The sequence below is a fragment of the Vipera ursinii genome (genome assembly GCF_947247035.1).
Source record: "Vipera ursinii genome assembly, chromosome: 10".
NCBI classification, from domain to species: Eukaryota; Metazoa; Chordata; class Lepidosauria; order Squamata; family Viperidae; genus Vipera; species Vipera ursinii.
Window position 1 is genome coordinate 2,780,087 of NC_139520.1, and position 25,271 is coordinate 2,805,357.

Here is a 25,271-nt window from a genome sequence, read left to right on the forward strand (position 1 = left end):
ATCAGCCATTCAACACTTCCTCGGTTTATACTTTTGGTCTTGAGAGAAGTCAGATGATATTTGAATGTGACAGATTTTAAGGAAATGTCTTCCACTTCTTAAATTAGATCACTAGCTTTAACTGAACCTAATGCTGGCGATCTTCCAGATGGATAAAAATTTTGTCTATGTGACACATTTGAACACACAGCTGTTTATATATATAGATAGTCCTCAGACTTATGACCACAACTGAGCCCAAAATTTATGTTGCTAAGTGAGACATTTGTTAAGTGAATTTTGCCCCATTTTATGATCTTTCTTGCCACAGCTATTAAGTGAATTACTGTAGTTGTTAAGTTAGTAATAGTTGGTAAATGAATCTGGCTTCCCCTCATTGACTTTGCTTTTCAAATTTTGATCACATGACAATGGGGATGCTGCAATGGTCATAAGTATAAAAAATGGTCATAGGTCACTTATTTCAATGCCATTGTAACTTCTAATGGTCACTAAATGAACTGCTGTAAATCAAAGACTATCTGTATAGCTCTCAGAAACTATGCTCCAGTATTTTTTTTTTAAATCCAGGATAAGTCCTGGAAAAATGTCTGTCTTTCTCTGTAGAGTCTCTTGTTCATGCAAGCCACTTACACATAAAACATAATGCCACATTCCAGGCTCTCAGGCCCATCAGAAACAGTCAAAAGAAAGGAAAAACAGTAATTAAAAAAACAAAGGGTTAAACCCAAGAGTATTAAAAAGACTAGTTTCCTGTTCTTCAATGTCAGTGCAAATAACAAGAGCACTTAGAAATAAGTGATTTGAGTATAGTGCATGTTTATAAAATTATGGAGGTTTTTTTCTTTCTTTATTTAAAATATTTAGAGCTTGCTCACTATACAGAGGAACTCCCAGAGGGTTATAAGTTATAAACAAGTAAACAACATCAATATCAGCTGACTTACAAAAGAAGGGAATACAAAAGCTGGGTTTCCTCCCAGTTTGAGATTTCCACTCTGGGCCAATTAAAACAGTCCTTTCTCATTGTCTGGGGCCCGGGTGAGTCTAATGGAGGATTACAGCCTTCACTCAGTCCCGAGAGGAGGCGGCCTTTTCCACCCTTAGCTCTGTCTAGGGAAGTTGATGGGTAATTTGGGGTTCCTCCTGGATTTATAGCTCTTATCTACTCTAAGAGCAGACGGCAGCTGCCGCCATGGAGACCTTTGCGCAGGTTCAGCTTGTGCACCAACTGCGTGCATTTCTGGACCAGGAAGCCTTACACACAGTAACTCACAGCTCACTCAGTAACTCTTACCTTAATCATCCCCCATTTGGATTACTCTAAAATGCTCTATATTACAAAGTGAGATACACTATACGGGGCATTTGGAAGCTGCAACTTATCTAATTCAGGCAGTTTTGGGCATCTCTCATGCCCATATAATGCCACTGCTCTGATTCCTAGTAGGATTCTGGGTGTGGTTCAAGATGCTTGTTGCCGCCCATAAAGCCCTACACGACATATGACTGGGCTATCTTGGAAAAGATGATTAAGCAGCAGATTCGTGAGTGCCTAGAATGAACAGGGTGATTACTAGAAGCCAGCATGGGTTTGTTAAAAGCAGATCATGCCAAACAAATCTTATAGCTTTTTCGATAAAGTGGCTAAATTACTGGATCAATGAAATGCTTTGCATACAGCACACGTGTTGACAAAGTAGATCACAACCTACTTCAGTGTTGACAAAGTAGATCACAACCTACTTCTTAGTAAGATAGAACAATGTGGGATAGTCAGTACAATGAACAGCTACGGGAACTATGTTTAGCCTAACAAAGAAAAGGCCTAGGGGAGACATAGTGGCTGCCTTCTAACATTAGAGAGGTGGTCACAGGGAAGAGGGCGGTGAGTTATTCTCCACCTGAGGGCAGGACAAGAAGCAATGGGTGGAAGCTTGTCAGAGGGAGGCAATGACTCAATGGCACAGCAGGCCTCTGGAGTTGTTGGTGTTCCATTGCTGGAAGTTTTCAAGAAAAGATTGGACCACCATTTGTCCAGGATGGAATAAGGACTCCTGCCTTGGGCAGACGATTGGACTAGACCTCCAAGATCCCATCCAGCCCTACGAGCCTATGTCTACTTGTGGGACCGCTAAAGCATTTAAATTTCTTTTATTTCCAAATTTAATATTGTAGTAAAATAGAAAAAGAAAAGATTTCCCCTCTCAGTTTTCACCTTTTTTCCCTTCTGCTCTGAAGGTATTCTAAGTTGATTTAAACTTTATTAAACACTGAAAATTTTATGATGCTAACAACCACGGACTACATGCAGCCCAAAACCCAAGCAGGAGAACCTATACTGTCTCAGACAGGTGAATGTCTTATATTTAATAGACATCAATTAATACTTCCTTTTTGGAAAGAGAAAATTTCAACCTGTTTTGGAAGGATGAGAGACAGCCATTCCTGCTGTTTTGGTGAAGGAGTTGCTTGCCTGCTCTCCCAGGGAAAAGACACAGCTGGCAGCCTCAACCCAACTGCAGCCAGAGTCACTTGGCTTTGGGGGGGGGGGCTGCTCTTGCTCACCCATAAGGAATGGCAGCACCAAGCAATCCTCCCCACTGCAGGCAGCAGCACACTTGTTTTATGATGGCTGCTGACTAATTTTACTGTTATTTGTTCCAAAATAAAATATCATCACCGTTTATTGTATTTTACTTTGTTAAATATTTCCCAGTTGCATGCCCTCAGAAAGTTGAAGGCCACATGCAGCCCAAGAGCCACATATTTGACATCTGCAGTTAGGAACTGTTCTTGAAACTTAATTTTCACTGGATCTGTAGTAGAAGGCTGCTTATTTTCACAACTATCAGCCAATTGCCATCTTTCCTGAGTTGGTTAGACTTGCAGATGTTTATTTGCAAGTCTGTTACAGCCTGTGTCAATCTGAGCAATGAGGCCTCAATTGTCTTGAAAAGTATCCAAACTTCGGAATCAGATACAATGCAGGTTGTACTTGTACTATTTACCAACTAACTGTCTGTTAGACACAATTTGAAGTGCTGGTGTTGACCTTTAAAATCCTAAACAGTTCAGGGTCCATATTTATAATGAACACCTCTACTTCCTATTAACCTACCCAGTTGAAATAAAGAGAAGTCCACTGGTAAAGGAGCCTCTTGCCCACCAAGTGCTTGGCTGCCTAACAGCCGTCTCCAGTGTAATTCTCAGGCCAGGGAATACTCTACACACACACACACACAACTGAGTGGCAGTGAAGTTGGGTGGGGATCCAGATTTCTGTCATGTTCAATCCTCCCATGGACAACTAAGGGATGCCTATCCTGGACTGTTTGGACTTTTTATACTTATGCGGCAATATACGAGCACGCGTTTGTACGCCCTCAGGGGTGCCCCCCTCTCCTGGGTGCGACCTGCCTCCTTAAACGTTGATGACCTTGATGACGGGCCCGAGTTTTGGGTCTCTGAGAGATGGCTGGGCAGGGGCAGGGGCTATCCATGTAAATCTAGAAAGCCTCTGATTATTTTTTTATCCAAATTTTTTATAAGGCTAGGGAGCGGGGTGGGAGATAGCGGTGGTTTGGCTATGGGGGGTGGCCGATCTACCATGGTTCAGACCAGCCTTGGGTCTGATAGCACGGGGGGAGAACGGGGTGGCGTTGTCGCCGGGGCTCATGAGCGGGTCGTGGGATTATCAATTCCCACGACGGGGAATGGCAGCGGGCGGATAGACAGGGGGCCGTATCGCTACCGGGAGGGCCGTCCCCGCTATTTGCAAGCGGTGAGGCGCTCCGACCCTCTGGTTCTTCCCCGAGGTCCCGGGAGCGGGGATGTGCAGCCTCCTGAGCTCCGGCTGGTGTACCTGAATGCCAGGTCCGTGGTTAACAAAGCTCCCCTCGTTAGGGATTTAGTTGAGGGTGAGCATGCGGACCTGGCTTGCATCACGGAGACTTGGCTGGGCCCAGAGGGTGGGGTCCCTTTGGTTGACCTCTGCCCACCAGGCTTCCGGGTGCTACACCGGCCACGAGCTCATGGTAGGGGTGGGGGAGTGGCGGTTACCATTAGGGAGACCTTATGTCCGTGGGAGACCACCGTTTCTCAGGTAGTCGGGTGTGAGTCTCTCTTTATGAGATTTGGTCCTGGGGCGCAGTTGGGCTTGCTGCTGGTGTACATTTCGCCTAGTCGCACAGCGGCAGCCCTGCCCGAGCTGCTCGATATCCTCTCGGGCTTGGTGGTTGAGTTTCCCAAACTTATAGTTTTGGGAGACTTCAATCTACCATCCCTGGGAGGTTCATCTGAGCTAGCTCGGGAGTTCATGGCTTCCATGGCGGCCATGGACCTGACGCAAGTAATTTCAGAGCCAACTCATGAGGGAGGCCACACCCTTGACCTGATTTTTTTATCTGGACGGTGGTTGGATGATCTTGGTGGGGGCTCTCCATTTATTATGCCCCTGTCATGGACCGATCATCATCTCCTGCGGCTGGTCTTTCGTTTTGCCACCCCCCGCCGTGGGGACACGGAGCCAATTAGATGGTACCGCCCCAGACGCTTAATGGATCCTGATAGATTCCAAGCGGCGCTGGGGTCCCCACCTGCCTCCATTGCTCACAGCTCGGCGGATGCCTTAGTGGAAGCCTGGGAAAGGGCAGCCACTGAGGCACTTGACCGGGTTGTACCCTTGCGGCCCCTGACCCGGCGCAGATCCCAGCGAGCTCCATGGTTTTCCGCGGAGCTCCGGGAGATGAAGCGTCGGAAACGGGGCCTAGAGAGCTGCTGGAGGTCTAGCCGATCCGAACCCGACCGGTTGCGGTTAAGAACCTATATTAGGTCTTATCTCGCAGCGATGAGGGTGGCGAGGTGTAATTACTTCTCCACCCTCATCGCGTCCGCAGATAACCGCCCGGCCGCCTTGTTTAGGGTGACTCGCTCACTTCTTAATGAGGAGGTGAGGGAGGATCCCTTGCAGGGTCGTGCCGAGGAATTTAGTCAACATCTGACGGATAAAATCGCTCGGATTCGGACCGGTTTGGATTCCAGCTGGGCAGAGTCTGGCGATCAGGACACGGGCGGTCCTGTCAATGTTATCTGGGAGGAGTTTGATTCTGTGACCCCTGATGAAGTGGACAGGATTATGGGGAAGCTGAGTTCCACAACATGTTTATTGGATCCGTGCCCTTCCTGGCTGGTTTATGCAGCGAGGGAGAGGACACGAGGCTGGCTCCAGGCGGTTATATCTGCTTCTTTGAGTGAGGGTTATTTCCCCACCGTCTTGAAGGAGGCGGTGGTGAGACCTCTCCTCAAGAAGCCTGCCTTGGACCCAGCTGTATTGAACAACTTTTGTCCAGTCTCCAACCTTCGCTTTCTTGCGAAGGTTGTTGAGAGTGTGGTGGCGCATCAGCTCCCTCTGGTCCTGGATGAAGCGGATTATCTGGACCCTTACCAATCGGGTTTCAGGCCCGGGCACAGCACGGAGACGGCATTGGTCGCTCTGGTGAATGATCTCTGGAGGGCTCGGGATAGGGGATATTCCTCTGTCCTAGTCCTATTAGACCTCTCGGCGGCTTTCGATACCATCAACCATGGTATCTTGCTGCGGCGTCTCAGGGGATTGGGAGTGGGAGGCACAGTTTTTCAGTGGTTCTCCTCCTATCTCCTGGGACGCTCGCAGTCCGTGTTGGCAGGGGGGCAGAGGTCGACCTCTAGGACTCTCGCTTGTGGAGTTCCTCAGGGATCGGTCCTCTCGCCCCTCCTGTTCAACATCTATATGAAACCGCTGGGTGAGATCATTCGTGGTTTTGGAGTTGGGTATCATCAATATGCCGATGATACCCAACTTTTTATTTCGACCCCAAACCACCCCAGTGATGCCGTCGCTGTGATGTCCCGTTGCCTGGAGGCGGTTCGGGTCTGGATGGGGAGGAACAGACTTCAACTCAACCCTGACAAGACTGAGTGGCTGTACATTCCGGCATCCCGGGACATTCAAAATGTTCCATCTCTTTCTATGGGGGGTGAGCTCTTACCCCCCGTGGATAGGGCTCGCAACTTGGGAGTCCTCCTAGATTCACGGCTTACCCTGGAAGATCATATAGTGGCCGTGACTAGGGGGGCTTTCGCCCAGGTTCGCCTGGTGCGCCAGTTGCGACCCTATCTGAACCGGGATGCCCTGTGTACGGTCACTCATGCGCTCGTGACCTCTCGCCTTGACTACTGTAATGCTCTCTACATGGGGCTTCCCTTGAAGACCACTCGGAGGCTCCAACTGGTACAGAATGCGGCCGCGAGAGTTGTCTTGGGAGTTTCCCGGTACTCCCATGTTACACCTTTGCTCCGCGAGCTGCATTGGTTGCCAGTTGTCTTTCGGGTGAGATTCAAGGTTTTGGTTACGATCTTTAAGTCCTTACATGGCATGGGTCCGGGATACCTCAGGGACCACCTGCTGCCGGCATCAACTCCCCTCCGCCCTGTGCGTTCCCACAGAGAGGGCCTCCTCAGGGTGCCGCCAGTCAAGGAATGCCGAACTTTCCGTCGTGGCCTGAAGACCCACCTATTTGAAATGGCTGGTCTGGCCTGACGGGGGATTTTGGGTTTTAATTCGTCTTTTTAGATTTGTATAACTGTTTTTAACTGGGCATGGGTTTAATCTTTTTTTAATTTTTGTATTGTCTTTTTTTTATATATGCCCTGTGAACTGCCCTGAGTCCCTACCAAGGAGAAGGGCGGTATACAAATTAAATAAAAATAAAAACTAAACTAACACACACACACAGAGAGAGAGAGAGAGAGAGAGAGAGGGAGAGAGAGAGAGAGAGAGAGATTAGGAAAATGGTAGAAACTGCCACGTTTTAACTGGGAGTTAAAATTCCTGAATGTTAACTGTTAATAAATTTTAATTATGGTATATTGTTTTCTAATTTTAATCATACTGACTTTACGGTTATGTTTCCTGTGCGACAGAAAATCCAAAAGAAGCAAAAAAAGGCCAATGTAATACATCATTTTACTCTGTCACATTGCCACACGCATAAATTCAAGATAGATATGAAAAAGGCCTACGTTGTTCATTATTGCTAACGTTAATTTAAATAGTCTCCTTTGTAACATGCAGTGCAAGGAGTTGGAAGTTTTCAGAAAACAATGTGGTTTTTTTTCACACATATCCCTCTTTAGGCAAGTTTAACTGATCTCTCCAAAGCAGGAAAAATCTCAATATTTCTTAACTATTTAGTAAGAATACTGGAAAACCCTACCTACCAGGAAAACTTCAATTCCCTTCTTTCACAGGCTCGACAGAGGTATCCTGTCTCAGATCTGGAGATGTGACCAAAAAAAAGTAAGGAGAAAGAAGTATTTTGGGGGGGAAAGACATCATTTTTGTTTCCTTTACCAAGGAAATTTACCAAAATAAATCGATATGAGGAGACAGCCCTGTTTTCATAAGGGCCACATCCTGAGTCATGTTAAGAGGAACACAGTTTCATTTCTGTTATAACATTATTTGAACTACAGGAATCAGTCCTAAATGAAAAAGGCTTACTTGTAGTTATTTTAATAAGAGTTAAAGTGCGATAGAACTTAATATTTTATTGTTGTTTGCATATGGTCGACTATCATTGTTTGTATTTTTATACCCTGTATTTACCTCTGGGAAGTCGGGGAGGGGGAGGGGAGGGAAGAGTTGGGGAGGTTTGGGGAGAGGGGAGGGGGCTGGGAGGGGTTTTGTTTTTTAAAAAATGTACTGTAAAACTTTTCAATAAAAAAAGAAAAGAAAAAGGCTTATCCAAGAACATTCATAATTCCGCCTCTAAACATGTCCACCTTCCCTATTACAGGAAACAAGGCAAGTTTCAACTTTGTCCATGTCAGCACAATATCTACCAACTAAATGTCACCACTTCTGGATTATCTGTAGAGATCAGAACTTTATAAGCCATGATATTCCCTGTAACATTCAATGGAAGTGAAGGTTGGACTCTGAAGGAGCAAGTTAGTAAGGGTTTGCCTTTGAACTTTGGTTTTGTGGAAGATACTGAGATCATGGAGAGCCAAGAAAACAAACCAGTGGGTCATCAAACAAATCCGACCCAGAATTCTCATTTGAGGCACAAATGACCAGGCTCAAATTGTCTTACTTTGGACCCATTAACTCACTGTGTTGCTAGGAAACAAAAACACCTTTATGGTCTGTAATCATTCAATCAATCAATATGAATTCATGAAGATAAATGAAATTGCACATTAACAGATACAATAAAAGGAAGAGCAGTACAAATGAACACCCTCCTCCCTTAAAAGCAGAACTTTAAGAACCATAAGCAAATGCCAATAGAGAACTGACTGATGCAGCTGAATGGCCCAACATTTCAGCTAATGGGATCAAGGAGCCTTCTCTGCTGTGGCCCCCACCCTCTGGAACCTCTTGCCTCCCTAGTTGAGATCCACTTCCACCCTTCTGACCATCTGGAAAAGCCTTAAAAATTGGCTCTGCCAGTTGCCTTGCGGCCCCAAAGGGGGTGTCTTCTGCTGGAGATGGATGGAGAGAGACAAACGTCCACCCCAGTAAATTAAATTTCAATACTTTTATATGTATATTTTATATTATAACAAGCCACCCAAAATCACTCAAGACAGTAAGACAAACATCATATAAATTGAATGCATAAACGTTCAACTACTGTCTCTGCATGAACAAGCCCAAACCTTCCTGAGCGACAATGCATTATTTCCTTGGAAATATCTTTTGATGAAGAAGAACTTGGAATCATCTTGGTGAAGACACGTCTTATGGGGAAATTTGTATGTATCACCTTCTCTTTTGACATCTGTCTCACTATCAAAGAACATGCGACATGGGAGAAACAAGAATGCATTTCCTATTTTCCTTCCCTTTAGATCAGAGCATAATTTGCTTATGCTAAATCAGAACAGCAATCTTTCCAAATGAGTCTCCTGTATTGCTTCTGTACCACCACAGTGCTTAGTTCCCAGGACAGGAATAAATGGTAACAGCCAGTGCTGCTTTTTCTTCAGAAAGGGAAGCATTACATACCCCTCTTCAGCACTGATGTTTAATCGAAATGAAAGATTATCTACTATTCTATTGTCTTAAATTCAGGCCAGTTTTGTGTTGAAGCTCCCTTCTTCTATGAATTTGGACAGCCTTGCTTCTAAGAACTATACTACAATTCTCCTAAAGATCAGCTCCTAAAAGATGATATACTTATGAAATGTAATTTGGCATTAAAATATGTTTTATACAGTATATTTTGGTATTTTAAAGCTCTGAAATTAGTTGCAAATTAGTTGGATTTAAGAGCTACTGAAACGAATATTTTTGGTCCTCTTATATGTACAATATGTGTATTGTTTCAGAGCTATAGCTGCAATTTTGGTCTTGTTGTATGGCCCTTTATTAAAGCAACCAAAGTTTCTCAATTTAAATCCTTCATACCGGTTGAATTATTTATGGTGATGACTAAAGATAATGAAAGGAAACTGTCCATAGGCCAGGAGCTTTTTGTTCTTCCATTCAATCGTGCCCCATTCTCAAAGACTGCCTGGACTGCAGTGTTTTGGGAAAGGTTTCTCAGAAGGGTTTGCCAGTGCCTCCATCCCAGAGGTGAGAGGAAGTGACTGGCCCCAGGTCAGCCAGCTGGCTTTGTGCTTAAGGCAGGACCTCAACTCTCAGCCCTCCCAAGCAAACCACATAGCAAACATGACCAAATGAGCTAATTCTAGTTTCCTGGAAGGCTACATTAACAGAAGTTTGCAAGTTTGCAAGTATAAACTTCCCACAGCTACTTTTAACTGCTTAATCCATTATGGCAGGTCATTCCTAAGCTCCTTTCTCTGATTGTTAAGTCACTGGGGCTCCTGCCTCTCTTCTCTGATTATTTCCCAGGAAGCATCTCTTCCTCATTCCATTACATCACAGTCTCTGGTTCTGCAATGAGCTACGAGTCCATGAGTATCTTTCAGAGTCACACAGGGTGAGATAGATGGTCATAAATAAAAGATAAATAATTTAAACAAAAGTTGGGGGAAGATAGATGACTGAAAAAGCAGGGCCTCTCCTCCTCTTAAACATTTTATCAGGTGAAATATATCTGGCTTATGATTTACAGCAGGGGTCCCCAAGCACCGGTCCGTGGACCAGTACCAGGCCACAGCATGCCAGCAACTGGGCTGCACAAACAAAGTCCCATCCGCAAGACGCAGGCAGCACACAAAACCACGCACCCTCTGGTCCACAGAAAAACCTTTCTCCATGGAACTGGTCCTTACTGCCCAAAAGGTTGGGGACCTCAGGTCTATAGAAATCACTTGCTTCCTCAACCACCTGCAGAGCAAACAGATTGGAGAAGATCTCAAGAGAGTACTGTAAGCTGTTTGCATAATGTTTCAAGTTTCAAGTTTCAAGTTTTATTTAATTTGTATACCGCCCTTCTCCTTGGTAGGGACTCAGGGCGGTTCACAGGGCATATATAAAAAAGACAATACAAAAATTAAAAAAGATTAAACCCATGCCCAGTTAAAAACAGTAATACAAATCTAAAACAACAAATTAAAACCCTTAATCCCCCGTCAGGCCAGACCAGCTATTTCAAATAGGTGGGTCTTCAGGTGTGTCTGCAGCCCTCAGCCCCAGGTTGCAGTCATGCTTGGATTGCTTTCGATATGCAGGGGGGGAAAAAAGGGAAGCCCATAGGTCAGGCACAAAACAACACAGTGACCATAATGGCAATAAAATGATTGAGGAACATTGTGAGGGTAATAAATGGACCATAAAGTTATTTTCTTAGGACCACTGTAACTTTGAACAGTTGTTAAACAAATAGTTGGTAAGCAAGGACCATCTGTACTTTGTAGTTACTTACCACCAAGTTGGTGTCTAATGCTAGGGTCTACATTGATTTCCAATTATTACTGGCTTGTTTGGGAGCAGAATGCCTGAAGCCCTTGCTAGAATGCAACATTAAATTCTTTCTTCCTGGAAAGTTTGTGGGCACTGTAAGTTGCACCCACTGACAGAAGAAGCCAAGTGAGAACAAATCAGCCACTGTATATAGGCCCACCATTCTGAATAAGAAATGAGAATTCTTTTCAAATCCAAGTTATCATTTTGCATGAATATGGTAATTGTGCTAAGGAATTTTTTTCTGCGTAAATGAACAACTGACATATACATTTCTCAAATCTTAGCTTATCAGTGGTTAACAGTGATTAATATATGTATTTATACATAAGGGTGTAGGTATATACATATGTTGTGTATAGCATGTTTATATGTGTGTTATGTATGCATACACTTTTGAGAGCAGAGAACACAATTTCATTTTTAATGTAAAAATGACAATAAAGGTTGTCTTATCTTATCATTTTGGAATAATGGTAACTCAGAAAAATTTCAATCTTATTTTCAGACTTATTAACAAACCCACTATATTACTTTTAAAGTGCATTTAAAGATCCACTAAAACATTTTTAAATCCACCCTAATATTTAGTTAAAAGTCTGAGAGAAAACGCAAACCACATATGAATGAGCCAAAAAGCCACTCCTCCTCACCATCTTTAGCCGCAGAGCCATTGCCCCCCGCATCATGATCAAGTTTTGCACTGCTTACTGAAATGAACTTGCACCCTGTTCTAATATATTTTCATTTATTTACCATTTCTGCAATCCTCAACATATTTGATGACTGTTAAGTATCTTCACTGTTGAGCTCCATATATTTAACTTATTAAATAAATTAATAATCAGATTGAGTTAATTTTGCTCAACATTTCTTACCACACAAGAACATAGTCTGAGCTCACCTGACTTCTTATCCAAAATTAGAAAACTAGAAAGTAACAAAGGAACTTTATCCTATTAAGTTAACCAAATGTATATCCTTTGAAATGAACAGGCAAAAATGAGTTAAATTCCATTGATTAAAGCTAATTATGCCATAAAATAAAAATCACTTAAGTAAAAGATAAACATTTTACTTGCTCAGATTTTAAAGAAAAAATCCTTTTATCTTGATTATAAATTTGTTTAGTCACACCAGTTTTTCACTACAAAATGCAACATACTTTTTTACCATAAAATCAGAAATTAATCACTGGCAGTTTGACTACATTAATCAGATTACATATTCAGCCACAAATACAAGGCAAACATCATGATTTAATTAGGTCATGATAATTTTTAAAGTCATAAAACCAAAAAACAAATTGCAAAGCAACACAGGTCAAATTATTAGGTTGCACAAAGCATGTCAGAATATCTTAGAACTGAACCCAAGTGTGCCATTTTGCTCAGCTTTAATGTACTAAAGAAGTAAAATTGTGTTTTTACCTTTCAGACCCTAAATCAAAGACAGAATACTTGTGAGGATAGTAAGGAGGGAGCAATTTTATGTGCCACCTTGAATTGTACTAAATAAAGATAGAATATAAATAAACCTAATAATGCACCAGGTGAAATGAATTGCATGAATTTTGGTTGAAACATGTGACTAATGTACACCCATGTATTGCCAAGCAGTTTAACAATGTACTACAAGGAGGTGAAATTCAAGAGTGGCTAACTTTGGAATAACCTACCTGATAATGAAAGATCCAGAAAAAGGGGCAGCACCAGAAAAGTACAGCCAATTGCTTGCTTATCAACAATGTTTGAGTTGCTAATAGATGTGGCAGCTGATGTAGTCCAACAGCATTTAGTTGATAATGAGCTCTTTCCACCAGAGCAGAAAGGAATCCACTCAAACAGCAGAGGTACAGAAGACCAATTCCTAATTGACAAGATGATTCTGGAAAACTGCAAGAGAAGGGAGACCAAGAATGTAGGGTGCATTAATTACAGGAAGACATTCAACTCCCTACCACATGATTGGATAATCAAGCACCTAGAAATAACAGGAGTCAGTAGAAACATCAGAAGCTTTGTGCAAAATTCAATGGCACAATGGAAGACACAGTTGCTGGTCCAGGGTGATAGAATGGAAGCAGTTAATATCAAGAGAGGAATCTTCCAAAGAGACTCATTATTGCCACTACTGTTGTCATTGCACTGATTCCTCTATTAACAATACTGAATAATTCAGTTCATGGTTATCAAACATCAAAAACATCTGCCAGGCTATCCCACCTCCTTTACATGGACAGTCTGAAGCTATATGGAAAAACACCATCTGAAACAGCATCGCTGTTCAACACGCTTCATATATACAGCCAAGATATTCTTACCATCGAACGGGGAAATTAGTGTAAACTGAGGGAATCAAGATGCCCATTGGAAATAACATCGAGTCTGGATGAAGACAATCTCTGTAAATACCTGAGCATCCTTCAAGCTGATAACATGAAGCATAATAAAGTAAAAAAAATAGAAATGAATATATCAAGAGAGTGAAGATCTTAGTCCAAATTCAGCATCAAGGCAATCAACATCTGGGCAATTCCAATCATTACACAGCTGCAATAGAGAAGTGGACTCAAGCAGAACTAAGGGCCCTGGATAGAAACAGCAGGACAAATAATGCCCTTTATCCTCACAGACTCTTCTTACCAAGGCAAATGGCTGTGCGTGAAATGTTGCATTTACATCAGATGGATGAAGATGAAAATAGGGGAATTGGAAGAATATTTGAAGGACAGTGAAGAAAATGCACTGAAGCTAGTATACCAGGAAGGCCTACAAGTATTGGAGAAACCAAAGTGGCCTACAAGAAAGATCGAACAAAGAACAGAATGGAGGCATGGGAAGACAAAGCATTACAGGCCCAGTAGATTAAAAAAATAGCAGGGAAAGTAGACAATAATAAGACAAAGCAATCGCTAAGAGCAGGAAGTTGAAGAAAGAGACCAAGGGACTAATTCTGGCTGCACAAGACCAAGCCTTAAGAAGAAATGATATAAAACCAGAACTGAGAAGACAGCAACAGATAGTAAGTACTACCTCTGCAAAGAAGCTGAAGAAACAGTGTACCACCTGGTTAGCTGCTGCAAGAACATTACACAGACTGACTACATGCAACAGCATGACAAAGTAGCAACAATACTCCATTGGAAGATCTGCAAGAAATATTATTTGCTTGCAAGCAAAAAGTGGTGGGACCATATAATAGAGAAAATCATAGAAAATTAAGAAGCTAAAGCACTTAGGGCTTTCAGACTTCAAACCTGCCACTCCAGACTTAAAAATTATTGATAAAAAGACAAAAAACCTCTAGATAGTGGACGTGGCAGTACCTGGAGACAGCAGAACAGAAGAGAGGGAAATGAAAAATATAACAAAATGTAAAGACCTACAAAACCCAACGACTCTAGCAAAAAAAAGCAAAGTTAGCACCAACAGTAATAGCTGCCTTGGGTGCAATCCCGAAACAACTGGAGCACCACTTGAACACCATTAAGACTGACAAATTCACCATAAGTCAATTGCAAAAGGCAGCTTTACTCGGAACAGCTTACATCCTGCAATGGTATCGGTAAAAGCTTTAAGTCAAGTTAAACTTCCAGAATTCCTCAGCCAGCACGCCAACCCACACCTAGTGTGGCCTAGAGAAAAACAACAAAGTCAAGATAAAACTCGCTACAGAGCTCTCTCTATGAACCCAATTTTGTCTCATGATACTTTATGTGTCATAGGCGACATTACATCTTGTGACCTAAATGACCTTCTGGGAGGAGGGGGCTTTGTGGCATCCAAAGCAGAACATCCAGATTCAGTCACAATTTTGTTCCATACAGTATTAACCTTGTGAACTCTCAAGCTTCCTCCTTCAGTTACGTATTTGAGATGGACAGTGATTAATATTTATATGTTACTTATATGTAACATATAAATACTATTGTATACTACTATTGTATATAGTATGTTTAAATGAGTGTTATGTATGTGTACACTTTGAGAGCAACTAAATTTCATTTTTAATGTGTGCTATTGTGCCCACAGTAAAAAAATGACAAAGGTTATCTATCTGTCTGTCTGTCTGTCTGTCTGTCTGTCTGTCTGTCTGTCTATCTATCTATCATCTTAGTACGTTACAGAGACAGGTCTAGAGTCAATCCACACAGAAATCCTTATATCTCCATCTTTGTCTCCTTTCCTAGTAAATGCTTTTCTAAGCTTGAGGCATTCTACCCGTATCAATGTTAGCAAAATTATAAGAATAAATCATTTGTGAACCAAATCTGTTTGAAAATCTAAATAACCAAAATAAATATCCTTTACTTCAAGATAATTGTTTCAAAAAATTGAAAATCAAACTGCAATTAGTTTTGGCTTTAAAATCTGAAGGCTGAAAGATAACTATAAACTACTTGAAGATCTATTCATTAATTCCATATGAATTAAATCAAAGCTGTGTTACTCAGTCAAAACAGTCTTCAAACATAAATAGAATATTCTTTATTGGCCAAATGGACTGGACACGCAAGGAATTTGTCTCTGGTGTGTAAACTCTCAGTGTACATACAATCAACAAAGTGATAAATCGTAAGATACAATCATAGATCATAAGATACAGCCAACAAAGTGATAATCGTAAGAAAGGAGTAGGTAATAGAAAGATGAGAAGAATAGAACAGTCCTACTACATGGTTAGGTATCCTTAGGCATAAAACAGTGCTTTGGGAATTATGTGTTTAGCAGAGAGATAGCATGGGGGAAAAACTGTCTTTGTGTCTGGTTGTTTTGGCATGCAATGCAGTACAGCGGCATCCTGAAGGGAGAAATTTAAACACTTTGTGTCCAGGATGTGAGGGGTCGATAGATATTTTCTCAGCCCTCTTTCTGGCTCGTGTAGTATAGTATAGCCAAAGAGCTTTAAAAATTCTGAAAAGACAACCATAAATTTGCAAAGCCACAAAATATAGTAAACTTATTCTTAACATTTATTGAACAATATCACTAAAAACAACAATGCCAGGTATGCACAAACTGCTAACCCCCTTGTGTTAAGACAGGAAAGTCACTGCTCTATTTTCTCATGCTATCTTAAAAGTTAATTGTCATATAGGCAATGGGGCTCAGCTCAGCAATTCTATAGACCAGGAGTGTCAAACTCAATTTCATCAAGGGCCGCATCAGCATTGTGCTTGCGCTCGGGGGGGGGGGGGGTGGCCAGGGTGGGCACGGCCTACTGGGTGGGCCTGGCTGGGCTGCATGTGGTCTACCGGCTGGGCGTGGCCAGCTCTACATTGTTCGGATCAAGGGTGCCTATGGGGGCCTGGGCAGGAGTGGGACCGATCTGAGGGTCTCTGGCAGAAGGAGATGGGACCAGGGCAAGTGCCAAGGCATGGTCCACTGGAGGAGCCTCACTGTTCCTCTCAGACCATGCCAGGGGGGGGGGTTTGGCGGCGGCACCGAGGTCAAATGCAGAGCCCTCAAGCACCCGCGGCACTAAGCCCAGCCCCACTTCCCCAAGGGGGTGCCCAGCTGCACTTACCTCCTCTCAAGGCTGCTGCTTCTGTGCTTGCTCTCCTTAGCCAGGTTGCTCATGATGGGTACGAGGGCAAAGTCAAGAGGGAGGCCCACTCCCTCTCCATGGGAGGAGACCGGGCTTTGTATCCAAAGCTTCCTTAGCAATAGGATGGGAGACCCCCCAGGATAGGCCAGGAGGAGGGGGCAAGGGGATGGTGAAAGGGCAGCAGGGAAGGACTAAGGTAGGACTTCCCTCAGACCCTCCCTCTCTCCTTCCTTCCTTCCTTCCTTCCTGTGATGGGAAAACATTTGAGATGAGGGGGGGAGAAAAACAGGCAAGAAACGCAGCTGGGAAAGTGTCATCCTTCATGAGGAATGAAGAAATGCACCATCGCCTGGAAGTGGCCAGCACATGGGCCCTCGCCTACTTCACATATCCGGCTTGGTGGGCTCTGGGGAAAGGGATGCCATGAACAGCATGAGAGTCGATGTTACCTGCGCAATAGTGCCCAGCCCCCAGCCTGCACCGGTTTTGGCAGGCAGCGGGGAGATTTCCTCACAGTGCCGAGAGGCTGAGCCGGGTGGCATGAATCTGAAGAGAACCGCAACGCTGCCCAGCCCCTAGCCTGCCCGAAGTAGGCAGGGCCATGTGCTGGCCACTTCCAGGCGATGGTGCATTTCTTCATTCCTCACAAAGGGTGATACCTCCCCAGCGTGTGCCCAGGGAGTGGGGGTGATGCGGCAGGGGCTGGCCCCTTGCTGTTTCCAGACGGCCTTGTGGAGCTAAGACTGAATGCGTTTCAGCATAGATGACCACCACAAAACTGTACATTGGCTGCTGGCTGGGCTGGGCTGGGGCCAAGGCAGTGGGGGCTGTTCCCTCACTGTTTCCAGGATGGCTTTGCAGCCCACATGAAACCACTTCGCGGGCCAGATCTGGCCCCCGGGCCTTGTGTTTGACATTTCTGCTATAGACTATCATTTCCCAACTGTATTGGAGCACAATCATTCCGCTTCAGAATTTGTTTGGCCAATGGCCATTGAATAAAGGAATTATACTCCAGTTAACAGTTTAAGGACTACATAAATAACAGGGAAAGTAATGCTTATTCTTGCATCACGCAAACCATAATACGGTTTAGTCCTATGCTGTTTTAGCTCAGTATGTGAGTTAATCTGGCCCACATGTACAATTAAATCACATTAAGTTTAGAAAAATTCACATTTTTGTCATTGCATACATGTAGTATTCTCATCTGTACATAATTATACTCATCTGAAGTACTGCACTAATTTCATAAACAAAAGGCAAAGCTTTCAGAATTTTCATAAATGTTGACCTCTCAATAATTACCAAACAATAATCAATTAAACTAAGCTATAATATGGTTGGCTCGATTTTGGCTTTTAGCATTTTGACTGGCAAATTGGACAAACTGTGTCTAAACAGACTATTGTGAATCAGGCCAACATGTCTCCATGAGAATAATTTATGTAAGAAATCATAATTCCAAGTTCACAGCTTGCTAATGGAGTTGTATTGAAAAACATTTAAATATGAGCCAGCCGTGTGCTGCAGCTGCCAAAACAGCCAACACAATCCTAGGCTGCATTAAGGGGGATAGAATCAAGATCACATGAAGTTTTAATACCACTTTACAATGCCTTGGTAAGACCACACTTGGAATACTGCATCCAGTTTTGGTCTCCACGATGTAAAAAGGATGTTGAAACTTGGACAGAATGCAAAGAAGGGTAACAAAGATGATTAGGAGACATATGAAGAAAGAGTGCAGGAATTGGGTATGTGTAGTTCAACGAAGAGAAGGGTGAGGGGTGACATGATAGCAGTCTTCCAATATCTCAGGGGCTGCCACAAAGAAGAGGGAGCCAAGCTATTCTCCAAAGCACCTGAAGGCAGGACAAGAAGCAACGGATGGAAACTCATCAACTAATCAAGGAGAAAAACGATCTAGAACTAAGGAAAATTTTCATGACAATTAGAACAATCAATGGAACAACCTGCCTCCAGAGGCTGTGGGTGCTCCAGCACTGGAGGTTTTTAAGAAGAGATTGGGCAAAGATTTGACAAAAATGGTATAGGATTTACCGCTTGAGCAGGGGGTTGGACTAGAACAGGGGTAGGCAACCTCGGCTCTTTTATGACTCATGGACTTCAACTCCCAGAATTCCTGAGCCAGCTTGGCTAGCTCAGGAATTCTGGGAGTTGAAGTCCATGAGTCATAAAAGAGCCGAGGTTGCCTACCCCTGGACTAGAAGGTCTCAGAGGTCTCTTCAAACTCTGTTATTCTCTTATTCTGTTGTTCATTAAAATATGGTTCAGTTAGTTTCAACTTAGTATGTTTTATGAAGATACCCACTGTGATTTTTAAAACCAAGGTTTATGAATTTTTCTGATTGGGAAACCAACTGGGTTAATCACGGTTAAATACTTTACTAATGATTTGAACAATTGGATTGTTTTTTATATTAAGGAATAATTATCTATTTAACATTTCTGGATAGGCAATAACCAAAAAATTTATAACATTTACCAAACTTCATCTCTATTAACAGTATGTTTTTCCCTATGCAGAATCAACAGAAAACGCCTACCTGTAACAAGTGTCTCAAAACACAAATACCTGAAAGTGAAATATAATTCTGTGTGCAAATACTACCAAGTACTTTTTGCATTAAAAGGATGATATAATCACTGTTACTATAATGGTAGGTCAATGGAATAACTGCAATTTAGGATTGGTCTGCAAGTTTACACTTTTGCTTTAACCTTATGCATCAATAAGATTCATTTTCATAAATCAACTGTGTATTTAAGACCTGAAAATGTGCAATAAAGGTACAGTAGGATCCAGAATATAATATTGTCTACAAGAGGTTTTGTAACATAAAGAGTTCTCCTAAAATTATTGATCCTTGTTTTTTGATGCATGCATAATGGCAAGTTCACACCTTATATTAAGCTTTTTTTCCTAGTTAATAAGACTTTGAATAAATGCTGAGTTCAAATATTGCATTAAATGTAAGGTGGTTTTAACTTAGTTCTGGTTATATTCACAAATTACACTAAAACAAAGTAATATCTTTAAATGTTGACATCAGCAGCAATAGTTTATATTTTCTAAGAAGATTCTTGCATCTATAGCATTAGCACATTTTAATAAGGCATAAGCCATGGTTCACAAACCATAGTTGAGAGAACTTTATATTGACTAAATATGATTTGTTGACTATTGTTTAGCTTGTGTGAACCTAACAACTGTAGCCTATAGCACACAGATTGTATCTTAGCACAATAGGCAAGCCAGCTAACTGTGGTTTATTAATAAATCATGCTTAATATGTGAGTTGATTATGAGACAGTTATATTTATTCAAACCAGCAACACTAAGTACTACGCAAAGGGTTACATAATTTACTAAGAAAATACCTTGTGGGACATCTATGCTCAAAAATAAGCTGTTTGCAAAGATGGCTTTACACAACACTGCAATACTCTTGCCCTTTGGGTCATTTGTTTCTCTCTTCCTTTTAATCAGGACAATTCTTAACATCTGTGAATCCAGAAGAACAGGGTAACATCTGTGCCATCTCCTGGAGCCACAAAACTTCATCAAAAATTTCTGAGAGGCTGACTGCACATCTCAACAATAGTTTCATAAAGGTAAGCACACAGGGCTGGCTCATTTAGAGAAGAAAACTATTCTTGAAAGTTTTGCCATGCTACAGGTTTAATGCTTTTATTAAGTTCTATGAAAGCTTCTGCTACCATCATTTTCATAACTTTTCAATAAAATAAGAAAAAAACATAGGTGGCTCACATACTGTTCTTAACTATATTCCTTAACTCTCATACTTAGTTGGATCCAGAGTTATACTATTTTATAAACTATAGTTTACAAGTCTTAATTGGTGGATCACATTACATACTCAGCAGTGGCCAAACAAGCCATATTACAGATGAATACAATGTGTGAATCCAACCAGTCACTTGTCCAAATCCATTCACTAACAGCACAATTGGGATCTCAATCTGTATATCAACTTCATGTCATACCAGAGTGACCGAACAATGACTTTCCATAATTAGCAACTTCTACCGCAGCTCCCAAAAACGTGAAGTCAGCATTTCCATCTGCAACACTGGCATATATGCCATTTCAGCATCATTTATTAAGGCTGCATAGGTAAAACAATAATCTCAGCAATATAAAAACTGAACAGAACTGCCAGAAAAATAAAGAGCAGTCTTACATATATACTGCAATTTACTTCCAACTGCAGAAAAATGAAGCAAAAGTTGACATAATGTAAAACATATATACCATAGAATTTGGGAAAAATATGTTTAAAGTAGAAACCACATAGCGAATCTAACACAAATTCTGCTAGAAGAGCAGTTCAGTAGTTCTCAACTTATGGCCACAATGGAGCCCAAAATTTCTGTTGCTAAGTGAAGCATTTGTTAAACAAATTTTGCCCCATTTTCTTAAGTTAACCACTGCAGTTGGTAAGTTGCTTCCCCATTGACTTTGTCAGAAGGTCGCAAAAGGTGATCACATGACCACGAGACACTGCAACCATTATAAATGTGTCATGCGATCACCTTTGGTCATGTGACCATGTGGCGGCGCCTGGAATGGCTGCGGCTGCATTGGCTCTTGAAGGTGAATAGTTTTGGGAGGGATAGTAAGGGCTATAGGCCACATGATCAGGAAGATTTTAATGTGTTTGAGCAACATGGTGGAACTAAGGTAACATACGACATACGACCGACAATCTTTGCTGGCCTGGCGAGTTTCTAATTGTTTTGGAACTGTTGGTGAGACCGTTAAAAGTCGTTGGCGCTGTTTGAATTTGTTCTACCAGCAGCAAGATCTGACTGCTGGCCCAGTGATGGATTCTATTGCAAATCAGGGCTGTTTCCAGAGGAGGCAGAGGAGGGGAGGTCCCGGGGCTTATGGAGCGAAGGAACTGGATGAGGCTGTCGGCAGGCCCAGAGGAAGAGAGAGAGGCTTTTGGAGGAGTTGGTGGCAGCGGCAGCAGCGTGCTCCAGGGGCGAAAAGAAGCAAGGCCTCTTTAAGGAAAGGGTGGAAGAGTCAGCATCAGAAAAAGGAAAGAAGGCAAGGTTGTCACAATACAAGCTAACTTGAGGGCTAATCCACATGGAGCCCCATTTCCATCTGTCCTGTTTGCCATCGTTCACTCCCTAGAGACTAAAATGGACAATGTGAACTTTGAGCGGGCCACGAACAAGGAGTATATATCGGAGGATGTGACCCTTTGAGAGCTGTATGCAACGAAATTTCATTTTGATGTATGCCGATTGGTGTACATTCAAAGTGACAATAAAGTTATCATCATCATGTGGATGCTGTAACGATCTTAAGTGTGAAAAAGAGTTATAAATTACTTTTTTCAGTGACACTGTAAGTTTGAACAGTCACTAAATCAACTATTGTAAGTCAAGGACTACTTGTACCGGTGAGCATTTTATTCATATGGTACATTTCATACAGTGCATCATTTCTATAGTACTTGAAGATACCAAATAACACATAAAGCTCCTTTTCTCAGTTCTCCTTACCACACTGTGAGGTAAGTTGCATTAAAAGACAATGCAGTTTCATAATATGTACTAACTCATGCCTTTTGTTTATAAACTGCACGTTTTGTGATGTATAAATACAATCTGAAAATTACAAGTGGGTTAATTCTGTATTCTGAATTCAAAGAAACAATTTAAAGGGCATTATTCAATAACAACATATAAAAATGGCAACTTTTAACCTTTCACAGCTTTTTAAAGAAACATTCTTGAATAAATTCCAAATTCAGCCTGTGTGAAACAACTGAACCCTAAATTAAAGTTGTTACTGCTTAATCTTTTGCATAATGTTAATTTTCAAATTATTTTTGCCGTTTCTTTTTCTTTGAACCCATTCCTTAGGAAATCAGCTAAACTGAGATAATTCATGGACTGGCTGATAAGGACTCTAGTCCACGTAAAATATAGCAGAATAAATGTGTTACTATACTCTAAAAAATTTGCTGTAGCAGATTCTATGTACAAATATCTGAAATACCCCAAAATATGAGCACTATTAAAAACAATTTTACAGATGTATCTTACTTATAGCATTCAAACTAATGAGATAAAGCTACAGCATTAGCTAAACATGCTTTCACGTTTAACACTTTTGTTTATTGCACCTTCATGCGTACTGTAATACTGTTATAAAGCAAGAAATTATATCTTAAGCAATTTAATATTGTGGCGTGAACAATTTGAAACTCTATATAGAAATAACCTTGCAACTTAATGGCAAATTTATCAGACTGAGGAGTAACCTAAAAATAACAATTTTACAATAGATGGGATCATGCTTATCGGGAGTCTTTCCTGAAAATTAAATCATATTAAGAAGGTTCAAAAACAAAAAAAGATGAAGCTCCTTCCTTACGTTCTCTCTATTCAGATGCTGTTTTTTTTTACTATTGGATGAAATATTTAAGCTTTGGAAATAATATATTACATTCTCGATTCTCAAAGGACGCCGGAGTAAAAGAGATCACAGCCGATGAACTATCGACGGCCCGGCAAAAAACGACACTTTCGGCTTCCTCCCCGGGTTCAAAAGCAAGGAAACCCGCTCCTTCGCTGACACGACCCCCCCCTCCGAAAGGCGCCCTTCCCTGCTCGAGCCAGGCCGAGCTAAAATGGCCCCAGGCACTACGAGCGGCCCCGGGAGACCATTCCTCCGGCCCCGTCCACCCGCGGGAACGCCAGCCGAGGGCCCCGGGCCGCCTCAGCCGCGGCCCCGCCATTCCGGGCCGGCCGGGCATTCCGGGCCGGCGGGCTTCGCGCCCCGCCCGGCGGCCGAGGGTCCGGAGCCGCGAGGGGAGAGCCGGGGCCCCGCCGGCGCAGGCGCACTCGCCGCCCTCGGGATTCGCCCTCGGGATTCGCCCTCCGCAGACCCGCGCCTCGCTCGGCCCGCCCAGGCGCGGGGCTCGGCGGCGGCCCGGCTGGAGGGCCGTCAGGCGCGGCGCCCCTTCCTAGGGCGGGCGGCCCCTGGCGCGCGCGGCCCTGGCTCACCTGCCAGCGCACGGAAGGCCCGGCGGCGCTCTGCCCGCGACGCGGTCTCTGCTGGCTGCGCTCCGGAGCGGCGGTTGGGCGGCGGCGGCGGCGGCCCGGAAACGAAGGAGCAGCGGCGGAGGGGAGGGGTCTGCGGGGGGCGGGGCCTCTCCCGGACTGACAGGCGGCGGGGGGCGGGGCCGGAAGCGGTGGAGCGCCCGGAGCGGCGCTTTTCGCCAAGCGGCGCCCTCGGGAGCCACGGAGGGGACTCGGTTGGCTTCCCCCGGCCGGGCGCCGCTTCGGCTACGGCCGACGTCCTCCAGGGCCGCCCGGCTGCCTTGGCTCAGCGGCGCCGCCTCCTTCCAAGCCGGCCGGGGGTTCGCGCGGCGTCTGGCCGGGGCCGGGCAGGGGAGCCCCGGAGACGCGCTTCGCTCTTCTGAAAGCCCCGACGCCGGCTAGAAGTGCCGAGGGCCGAGACCTTGTTTCTTGTCCGGCACCGAGAGATTCCCCCTTACTGAGAGGTCAGCCCCAGCATTGATCTGGATTTCTCTTCTGTTCGTTTTCTTTCCGTTTTGTTAATTGATCGAAATAAGCTAAACACTTCTACTTCTGAAAGCATTCTTAATTTAGAGCATTTTTGCACAGCTGCACAGTGCAGGCAGTCTCGACTTACAACAGTTCATTCAGTGACCGTTTGAAGTTACAACAGCATTGAAAAAAGTGACTTGTGACCATTTTTCACAAGACGGTTGCAGTATCCCCATGGTCACATGATCAAAATCAACTGATTTACCTTGGGGCCACGTGATCACCATTTAAAACCTTCTGACCAGCCAAGTCCATGTGGCGAAACCAGGTTCACTTAACAACCATGTTACCAACAACTGCAGTGATTCACTTAACAACAAGTATTGCAAGAGCAGTCGGGAAATGGGGCAAAACTCACTTAACAAATGTCTCACTTAGCAACAGAAATTTTGGGCTCAATTGTGGTCGTACGTCAAGGACTACCTGTCTGCTATGGTCCTTCGAGACACAAACGACCGAGCTCTTGGACACATTATGTGGCGACCTAAGTCTCTGGAAAGGCTCTAATGCTGGGAAAGATAGAAGGAGAGAGAAAAGCAGCAGCAGGGTGGATGGGTCCACCACAGGAGAATTGAAAGAGCAGCTTAGGGGCAAGACCTTTATGGGTGGGGGGGGATCTATGCAGTTGCTAGGAGTTGATAACAACTTGATGGAACATAATTAATTGGTCCTGCTTCAGGTGCAGCTACTGAACTCTGGAGAAAAGCTGCAGGTAAAGCAAAACTACTCCTGAGCCATCGGTAGCCCCTACTTTGCAGCCCATGTGTGAAGAAAGCAAATAATAAACCTTTTTTTATTGTCAAAGTACAACATGTGTACATTGAGATTAGCTGAGCCTCCCCCCATGCTCTCTCCCCCCAACACACAGTGACAACAAACCCTCCATCCCACCACACTATGTGAACCAACTACTCCACACACCGGCCTCCCAAGTCAATTCTGCATAAGATTATGTCCCATTTAAAAGCCTGACAGCCCACGGATAAAAGCTATTTTTCAGCCTGTTGGTACGGCTGGCTATATTCCTATATCTCCTACCGGATGGTAGGAGAGTAAAGAGATACCGTCCAGGGTGTGAGTCATCCCTGAGAATCTTCCTCACTCTTCCAAGGCAACGAGCCCTGGCGAGGTCATCCAGTGGTGTCAGGGGACAGCCCACAAT

At 43.4% G+C, this 25,271-nt stretch overlaps 1 protein-coding gene across 4 annotated transcripts in view; it reads right to left on the minus strand.

Moving 5' to 3' along the window:
• GARRE1 (granule associated Rac and RHOG effector 1) overlaps positions 1-23,672 on the minus strand; it is a 59,986-nt gene extending 36,314 nt beyond the window's left edge. Inside the window, exons 1-2 of one of the 4 annotated variants that reach the window (XM_083370822.1) lie at positions 23,543-23,672; positions 12,600-12,816 (exon numbers count right to left, since the gene is read on the minus strand). The gene's annotated coding sequence lies outside the window, so the exon portion shown is untranslated. Of the gene's footprint in view, positions 1-3,121; positions 3,145-7,260; positions 7,321-12,599; positions 12,817-23,542 lie in introns of those variants that run through there. The other 3 variants (XM_083370821.1, XM_083370823.1, XM_083370824.1) reach the window with 3 other exon arrangements.
• Between the last annotated feature and the right edge of the window lie 1,599 nt (positions 23,673-25,271).